We start from the raw sequence: 10,751 nt of genomic DNA, 5'->3' as shown, positions 1-10,751 counted from the left end.
AACCCACTAAGTAAAAACTCCAAAGTTCAAATTTGAGGTTTGAATTAGTTAATCTTGGAACTGACCTTAAACCTCAGAATATCAATCTAGGACTTGATCTTACACCTGATGAAAAATCAGCCTTCATCCATTTGTTGAAGAAATACAAGAATGTCTTTGCTTGGAACTATGAAGACCTTAAGACATATGACACTTCTATAATTCAACATACCATCCCCATGATATCTGATGAAAAACCCGTGCAGCAAAAGCTAAGAAAGATCCATCTGAATTTAGAAAATCAGATCAAATCTTAATTAAATAAGTTGCTCAAAGCCAAAATTATCTTTCCTGTCAGGCATTCAAGGTGGGTTTCCAACCTTGTTCCCGTAAAAAAAAAAGAATGGTGATATTCGAATATGTATAGACTTTCGAAATCTTAACAAAGCTTGTCAGAAGGACAATTTCCCATTACCTCCTATGGAACAGATACTGCAATCAGTTGCAGGCTCAAAACTAATGTCTTTTCTGGATGGATTCTCGGGTTATAATCAGATTCTAGTACATCCAGATGATCAGCTAAAGACTACCTTTCAAACCAAATGAGTCACTTATGCCTATCAAAAGATGCCATTTGGGCTAATCAATGTTGGTGCCACATTTCAGAGAGCCATGGGCATATCTTTCAAAGGCTTAGTTAATAAATCAGTGGTAATCTATTTAGATGATATAACTGTATACTCAAAAAGGTGCGGTAATCATTTAAAGGATTTAAAACAAATCTTTGAGGATTGTCAGAGGTATGGAATTTCTCTCAATCCCAAGAAACCTTTCCTTGCATTGAGTGAAGGAAAGCTCCTTGGATTTGTAGTATCCAAAGAAGGAATTAAAATTGTTCCTGATAGGATAAGACAAATTTCTGGAATCCCTTTACCTCATAACAAGAAATCCATGCAATCTTTCCTAGGTCAGAAAAATTTTGTCAAAAGATTTGTCCCGAAATTTTCACAAATTGTTTTACCTCTCCAATCTATGATTAAGAAAAATTCTATTTTTAAATGGGGACATACTAAGCATGAAGCCTTTGATCTGATTAAACAAGCAATCTTGAATGTACCCTCACTAGCAACCCCGAATTTTTCTAATCATTTCATTTTATATACCTTTTCTTCCGAGAAATCATATGCAACCATATTAACACAAGTCAACGATGACAAAGCCGGAGCACCAATTTCTTTCTTTAGCTCCAATTTGCAAGGGGATGAATTAAACTATTCAGATGTTGAAAAACAAGCTTTTGTTGTTTTCAAATCAATAAAGCATTTTAGACCCTTTCTCCTCAAAACCCACACCAAGGTAATAGTCTCGTTCTCAATAGTGAGAAATCTATTAATACAAAGAGATGTAGGTGAGAAAAGGGAAAATTGGGTAACAACAATGCAAGAATATGACATTGAGATCAGACCAGCCAAAATTGTAAAAGGTCAAGGTTTTTGTAGAATGTTAGCAAGAACATCCAACTTACCAGCACTACAAGATTTAGGTGATGATATACAAGTATATGAGGTAAGCCTCAACGACACTGAATCCAAATATGTTGATATTATCTTTTATTTGAAAAATGGATATGCCCCTATGCAACTAAGTTACAAAAGGAAAAGGGCTTTGAGGTTAAAAGCTATACAATATCAAATCATCAATTGTGTGTTGCTTAGAATAAATTATGATTATGTTTTGCTTAGACGTCTTGAAAAATCTGAGGCATAAAAGGTTTTGTAGGAACTCCATGATGGACCAGCTGGTGGACATTTTGGAGGGGACACAACGCACATAAAATCCTACACGCTAGCTATTATTGGCCAACCTTGTTCAAAGATGCACATGATTATGTAAGGAAATGTAAAGTTTGTCAAACAACTGCTGGGAGACAAAGGAAACCTGCATTACCATTACAACCAGTCAACATTGAACAACCATTTTAACAATGGGGACTGGACATAATAAGTGAGATCATTCCTCACTCTTCAAAGTAGCATAAACATGTCCTTACATCAACTGATTACTTCACAAAGTGGGTGGAATCAATTCCACTTAAGGTATCCAATTCTGAAAACGTCATTAAATCTATTGATGAGTTTATTATTACCAGATTTGGTCTACCATTTGCCATCATGTTTGATAATGCATCTTATTTTACAGGCAATGTTATGACAGAATTTGCTCTTAAAAGAGGTTTTAAACTTAAATACTCTGCTAACTATTATCCTCAGGGAAATGGCTTGGTTGAATCTACAAACAAAAATCTCATAAGAATTATCAAACAAACCGTTGATCAAAGTCAGAAAAACTGGCACAAATCTTTAATATTTGCTCTATGGGCAGATCGAATAACACAGAAGGCCTCAATAGGCACTTCTCCTTTTAATTTGGTCTATGGGAAAGAAGTTGTCCTCCCTACAAATGTAGTTATTCCCTCTCTAGCCCTAGTTCAATTTATTGAAGAAACCCCTTCCTCTTCTATGCAAGTAAGACAATCACAAATCCTTAAGCTCGAAGAAGAAAGGGAAAAGGCCAAAATCACACATGCACATCATCAATAGTTAGTCAAATCTTCATTTGATGCAAATTCTGTAAGTTCAAAATCCTTTCAGCTCAGAGACTTGGTATTGAAATGGGATAAAGCACACGAGGAAAAAGGTAAGCATACCAAATTCCAAAGAATGTGGCTTGGACCATTTCATATTGTGGAACAAGTAGACCCATCAACATTTTTATTGCAAGATGTATTAGGCAAGAGAGATTCTCTACCTGTCAATGGGAAAATCATGAAGAAATATTTTTCATAGAAGATAATCTCTTCTATTCATTGTATATTATTTTTTTACTTTTTAGGAAAATAAAAGTTGAAGTGGCATTTACTTTTGGCCTTTATAATAATTGTCTCTTTTATATTTTGACTTTTTGCTTGTATAAGTAGAGATTGCTAAGAAGATGACTTTTACATTTGACACATAAGCTAAGTTCTATATCTCTAAAATTGCTTGTCCTCTACCAAAATTAGTTGTCCTTTGGTAAAACTCAACTTTGTAAAAGAACCTTTGTTCTACCATCAGTTAAGAAAAGTATTAATAACAAAGCAAGGACTCTCTACATAGAAGCATCTTTAACTCTATAATTGTCATCCAGAAACTCTTAAAGATTCAATGATTCTCCCCATCTAGTGAGCTTTCACTTTTTAGAGTGTAATTCTAAAATATGCTTAAACTTAAAGGATAAGAGGTCTCATCAAGAGCCGACTTACCATGATCATAGGGAAGTAACAAGCTGACATTACAAATATTGCATATTAAAACAGGTTAATGGCTTGAGATTACGATTAATCAAAAGACAAGGGGTCTCACCACAAGTCAGCTTGTTCAATTAAAGTTACAACCACTGAATGGCATTGTCAATTTTGGCCACCAAACCAAGACAATGACCTTTAAGAAGAAAATGAATTGTTTAGAAAAGAATGAGAAAGAAATTAAGTAATGAATCTGAGCTTATCTTTAAAAATTGCACTCTTATCTAGATGGGATACTAAATCATTGTTGGTTAAAAGTAACCCTGTCGAGGCTATGGACGCCTACTAGCAACAAAGGCTCTACCTATTACAACTGAGTACATCTAAAAGCTAATTTGCGAGAATCCCCTATTTTTATCTTTAAAACCAAGTAATGACTGATTTAGACAAAACAATTTTCATATTGAAGAAGATAATAAAATGGATTTTAAGTAGATTTTGTTTTTTATTCAGAGAAATGTTATTTATCTTATATTTCATGTATCTTTATTTTCTGAACTATCTTTATTTTGGAAGTTTTTAGAAATTTCAAAAAACTGTCAAAGATAACTGGTTCTTCCAATGAATCGTCAATTGTTGTGTTATTCAACAACCCCCCCATTTATTAATATAATAGCCAATATTCTATTAATAAATAGGGACCTTTGATAAAATCCTTCAAAAAAAAAATTAGAGTTTAGACACTTTCTTTTAAATTTTTGGAATAAAGCAAGATATCAAGTCAAAACCCTTTGAAAGCTAGCAATACTCGCCTTTTCTCCTACCGCTGGACCAAGTGTGTCAAAATTTTATTAACAAGCAAAACTCACGAAAAGTGATCAAAAGAGTCACTGCGCTTAACCTAGATATCTTAGGCTTTTTTCGTTTAAAACTAAGGACTAAGGCATTTTCTATTAAAACAAAGCCTATTTCGCATATCGTCATTCACAAAAGGCGCACTCTCACGAAGCATGTTGAAATGTGCGAAATGTGATATTGCAATGAGACGGTCAACCTATCGCATTGCATCAAAACACTTAAGAGAGGTCTTAAAACTTACGAATCGCGCAATGTTGCGAAATGCGATAAAAACTCGGACCCGATTAAAGCTTATGTCCTGAAGTAGCACTTAAGTCTGCCGCACAATAAAAAACACTTTATAAGGTAAAATTTCCATCAAACAAACTACGCTTTAAAAAATGAAGAACACACTGCTATCCCGCATCTCGCATCCCGCAGGAACCTAAGGAAATCTAAGAAAGCGCACAATCAAATATGTGATAATGCGATTTGCGAAATTTCATCACAGTCGCAAAATCGACATTCTCGCAACTAAATCTCGCCACCTTAAAACTTTTCCTTCCCGTCTTACGGTGCAGAACATTAATGAACAATAAAGGTAGCGATAAGGAATCGTTAGTGGATAGTTAGTATGGGTTAATGGCATTTATGTTGAAAAGCGGCTCGACGTGATACGATATCTTTTCATCTGCGTTTAATTAAAACTCCTTTCTTGTCACCTTTTCAAGGTTATCTGTATCATTCATCCTCATTTTTCATTCTTTCTTGTGTCTATCTGATAGCTTCCGCTTTGCTCCATTTCAGGAAAAATCCGCAGGAAGAGTCGTTAGAAGCAATGGCAAAGAGGGGAAAGGCAGCTGTGTTTGAAAAGTCAGAAATGATCCCTCTTTTCTCTAATACTACATGCAGCAGAGACGGAGGAACTTCAACATGGGAGGCCATGTATGATTTGTTAGAAGAGGAAAAACCAAGGCCACTAGTAGCAAAGGCCACAGTCGATGCTCATGTTTCCTCTGACGCCTCCTACTTCGAGACAACGTGCTCATTCCTACACCGCATAGCCGCAAGACCGAAGATAATCCCATACACAGATATGGTCAAGTGGATAATTGATGTGGTGGATGTCTCAGACAGAGAATTCAAGAATCACAGGCAAGAGGTTATGGGATCTTTTTCAGCAGACAGCCTATGACTAATGTGCAATTTACCAAAGCCACAGAATCTCTACAATAAATAGTTCCTCGAGCAATTTGCTAAGGATAATGAAGACCTGATAGACATCACGCGGGCCTGGACAGCAATTGAAGGCAAGCTCAAATGGGATAATATGGGTATGTATTCTACGACATCTATCTCTCCCCCTTATAGTTTCGCAGCAACCATGCTATGTAGATTGTTTGATAAACCCAATAGCACCAAAATTTCCCCGGAATAGCTTCCATTAATAGATGCAGCTGTGAACACAACGATAATGAATTGGGCTCAAATTTTGTCTGATAATTTGGCAAAATCCATTATGGAATATAGGAGAAAAATAAGTTCCTCTTTAAGGGTTTATCCCCTGTTTTTCATGAGCTCTTTTGTAATGGACGCAATCTGCTTTAGTTCCAAATTTCCCATTATGGGATGGAAGTCGACCATGCAAGACCCGTTTCCTATCCATGTGTACCATAAGATTTTGTGGGAGTCTTAGTTTCACCCCCGTTTTTATAATATTTGTCAAGGAGTTATGCTACCCATCCATTGTTGATCATTTTAATTGCTTATTGAATTAAACAACAAAGTGCTACATAAATTGTCAACCCGAGGAAGTCTTGTTATTTCAAAGGCAACTGCATACTATATGTACTCAATCCTAAAAGCAACAAAAGTTGTAGTACAAACAAATCACACCTCAATTTAACAAACTGAAGCTCCACTCTGAATTACAGCAAATACACTCTATTGCAGATAACTATCAAAGAATGCTTAATTTCATTCAAAGAGTCATATAATGGAAAAGAATCAATCTGCAAAGGAAAACAATGGCTATGCTGTAACAGAGAATCAGGACCCTATCCCCAGAGCGGGAATCTTCAGCACCTGCCTCTGATTATCTAGCTTGCCAATTCACTCTGTAACTTAATCACCGGTGAAACACTCATGAATTAACTTTGAACAATAATCAATTGAGAAAGAAACAGAGTTTCAGCAAAGGTATTATAAACAATATTCAGTAAACAGTACTTGTTAACAAGGTATGAATAAAAGACACACTTGACACACTGCAGAAATATAATGGGTGAATCTTGTGATGAAGGTGGGCCCTGTCCTTCTCACAAGATTCCCCAAGAGACAAGAACTAGAAAAAGATGTTCAGAACAAAATTTTATTCATCCATCAATATGTCATATTACAAAAAGGATTCTAGTCCTATTCCTTCAACTGAGCCTTTTCCACAGTCTCTTCCTCCCCCCTAATATAGATGTCTCCTCTTTATAAAGAGGAGACATCTATTACAAAAGATTTACATTATAAATTCTATTTTAACCCATTATACAAAAATAGGGAAATCAGTTTCCCGTCAACCAAATGTTGTTACAGTAATATTGTCTTTAGATTATGGGCATTCCATCCAGTGCAACAGCTTCCTCGGTGATCAGTCTGGTTCCTCTGTTGCTTGTCAAATGTAGAATGCAAATCTCAACTTTTTCAACTTCGAGAGTTGCGTGCCGTTCTTACTGTTTCAGCAACTGCAAAAATAGTCTTGCAAACTCCAAGCAGTTTCAGTAACGTGGACTGCACATCATTCTTTAACTGTTCAGCAACTTAACAATTTAAAGATTAACTATGAAGATATCATGATTATATGCTAAATAATTAAACGTATAGTGATGAGAAGAATCATTGCATACCTTTGGGATAATTGGGTTAAAACACTAACAAGGACTTTAAAATATAGGTTGAAAAGGATGATATCATGGCAAAATATATGGTCAAAAAGGGACAATATGAGGTCCTAACATCCATAAACAAGTCTTCAACACAACGCCCCTAGGTTTTCAAAAGAGTTTGAAGTGGATATCTTACCTGTAGCCAGATGGTTTGGGGAGAAAATATTTACCTATATCAGAGTATATGGGAGCATTGCTTCACTTCATGTTCTCCCACACTATGTCCCCGAAAAATTAATGGCCAAGGAGGTAACCTACCAAACAGTAGGGGAAGGTGGGTTGAGCAGAGGATTGAAAGAGCAGAAGAAGGCCATTTGGCCTACATTTTTGTTACAATGTGGTGCGTTTACGCTACATGATTTTGGACATGCATGCAAAGAAACAGAGATCATGAAGTCTCTGAGATTAGCTATGGTGAAAGTAAAACCATTCACCCACGAGGAGGATGCCTTCGATGACCTCTTCCTACAAAAAGAAACATTTTCAGAAGTGACGCACATGGCATCACTACTTTTACCCTAGATGATGTTAAATCTTTCCATGTATACAGAAAAAGGAGATTATTGAAGGTCCCATTGGACCTATTGCAGATTGAACCAATAAGGGAGCCAACTCCCAGTGTAAGCTTGGAGGACAACTCCAAAGAGAATTCCAAAGAAGAAACCCAAGAGAGATCTACTCATGAGTCAGAGCACTCAGAGCACCAGTCTCAAAATGGGGGAGGCAATAAAAATAAAGAGTCTGAAAGGGACACAACTGGAACTATAGAGGAAACAATCGAGCAAACCATGGCAAAGAAATAGGCAGAAGTTCACTCTACATCCACTCAGTCAGCAAAAACCCCAGTTATTGATTTGGAAAAGGAATGGGAACATTTCAACAAGAAGCTTCACACAGATGAACAAACATCTGAGATACAGACTCCTAAGAAAACACAACACAAGTCAACTCAAGAAACAACAGTAGAAAAAGTTGTAGGCACTCAAGATGTTGAGCTCATTCCTGCCACCCCCACTTCAGAGATTATTTTGAGAATTGAGGAAATTCCTCCACTAGATGTATTTTATAGTCCTACCCACAAAGCTTTCATCAAGAGACAGAGAAAGAAAAGAAAGTTAGACATTGCAACTGTTACGACTCTTGACAATGAACCAATGGACATTGTATGGAAGGACTCGCCCATGGACCCATATGAAAATCTCACAAAATTATCACAATTCGCAGAAGCCTATGCTACGACAACTATTGACAAAGCGACAGAGGTCCAAATGTTGCTTAAAGAAAAGGAACAAAGAATTCTGTTGTTGTAACAACAATTAGCTCAGGAGAAATCCAATCAACAAGTAGAATTGCAAGTAGCCTAGCTCCAGCAGGAATTTGAATAGATGCGAATACAACATCCGGCTAGACTAGCAGAAAGAGATGCGCGGATACAAGCTATGATAGATAAGTATAAAGACAATCTGCAAATCGATAAGTTCATAAAGGAAGCACTTAGTCTTAACTCCTGACTAATGCAGTAGAAGGAAGTTCTTTGCCAGAAAATCTCACAAATAAGTCCTTATTGCGAGATCAGTGATAAGCTAACAAGTGAAGTTGTCGACATGAGACTTGAGTATCACAAAATCCATAAAAATATTTTTGACTTCATCACCTGGGAAGAATCAAAATATGGGAGAAAGGATGATCTTCCAAATTTGGAGGAATCGCATAAAGACATCTTGTTCATAGATTGGGATTCTCGGCTCAAGCAAGCGGAAAGGGCAACAACGATCGCAAAAGTAGCAACAAACAACATAATAGAAGCCATCAACGAAAATCTGCATGGCGCCAACCTGGTTATAGAATGCATACCATGATTTCTTCCAAATATCAAACAATTAGAGCAACAGTGGAGTCAGGCAGTGAAGGAAAAGGAGGAGGTAATTAGACAGATGAGCAAGATAAACTGGGAAGTGTACTGAAAGTTCTTAGTAAAACCACACAGTCAGTGGATGACCTTGAAATGCTTAACAACCTCCACCAAAAAAATGGTGCCGCTATATTTGCTGGGCAATTAAAATCTGCGATCGGCCAACCGACACAGCTCAAGCCTATGACAGATATTTGCGTTCTCAAAGATCAAATGCAAAGGAGTTAGTCACTTAGTTTATTTCTATTTTAGTTTTATTTTCACATGATCTGAGGAAGGTCATTTAAACCTCCTCAACTATTTTTGTAATAACTTATTTTAGGACCTATAGTTTAGTATTTAAACCTCTCTCATGCATTTAGAGAGGGATCCAGAAATTTTATCAGAAACATTGCACTTCTGTACTTTTGAGGAGGTTATGATGGAATGAATGGAACATGATCTATTTTCTTTCAGATATCTAGCATGTTCTGCTAAAATGCACTTTTGTTCTCTTAAAATGTGTTGGATTGATTGATATTGGATTAATATTGTTGAAGCACATGAGCAGGACTAGTCATATATGGTACTTTTATCTTATGATCTTGTTTTATTTATGTATCAAGCAATACTTCTTCTTTTAATTGTTTTATGTGTGGAAGTATGAATTACAGTTTAACATTATTTCACTTTTGTATGATGTTGGCTTTGACTTTATTCTAAATACATGAATGATTTTTCACAATCGTTTTGGCTAACTATTTATCCAAAACGATTATTGTTAAACGCTTTCACTTCTTATTGCAGTTGAATGATCTTTATTACCAAGTGTTGTAGGACATCGTTGTAGATCGCATATTGTATTTAATTCTCGGGTATATTTATAGCTGAATAGTGTTAAAATAGGATATATGCATGTGTTTTTTAGTTAGATTAGATTACACTTAGCTTAGTCATTCTCCTTTTACATCATATATCACCCCACCAACACTATCAAATCTTTTCTGGGAAACTGGTCCCATTATCCCCAGTCGAAGCCACTACACCCTACTAACCAAGGTCCGGACCGGGTGGTTTTCCCCCATGTTGTAGCAAGATTTTCTAGGCTTCAATAGTAGCATAAGTAAAATTTGTGTCGGGTGGAAGACAAAAGCACACACTATAGAGGGAAAAAAATTCCTTAGGGAACTTCAAGTCTCAAAAGTTCGAATTTCCAGTTGCAGATTGGCAATAGCAGCTAGCAAAGCCGCACATTCCAAAAGGGAGTGTGAATAGCAGAGCAGCAACCGAGCACAAGGAAAGAGGGATTTTTTGACATTTTCAGATATGGCCACTGTAGGGCTTAGAGATCAGGATAGGTTGGATGAAGCTTCCAACTATGTCATCTGGAAGGCTAGGATTTCCTTCCTTCTAGATGAATATGACCTAAAAGCCTATATTGATAATGTAGTGGCAGTTACCGAGGATGTAGATCAGCTGAAGGAATACCAAAAGTAGATGGCACGAGTGAAGCAGTTGATAGTGGATGTGTTAAATTTTCTGATTGTTCTATGTTGTATCAGTTACTTGAGCCCAATTTATCTTTTCATTAACAATGTATCCAATGATTAGCGGTATAATCAATCATAAATGTAACTGAAGAAAGAAAAATATATGAAGTGACAAAGAAGACAACAACATAACCATAAGAGGCAACATATTACTCCAAAACCAGGGAAAAACCCCACTAGGGGGAAACCCTTTCAAATCTTATTCTTTAGTAGATCATCATAAAAATATTTCAGCAGAGAGTACAATGATCCCAATACATGAAATTGCAATAGAT

The sequence above is a fragment of the Pinus tabuliformis genome, chromosome 6 (assembly GCF_031772625.1).
Source record: "Pinus tabuliformis cultivar Carrire ecotype Pingquan chromosome 6, CPIR1, whole genome shotgun sequence".
In the NCBI taxonomy this organism is placed as follows: Eukaryota; Viridiplantae; Streptophyta; class Pinopsida; order Pinales; family Pinaceae; genus Pinus; species Pinus tabuliformis.
The sequence above is the reverse complement of the archived record's forward strand: the minus strand, read 5'-3'. Positions refer to the sequence as shown.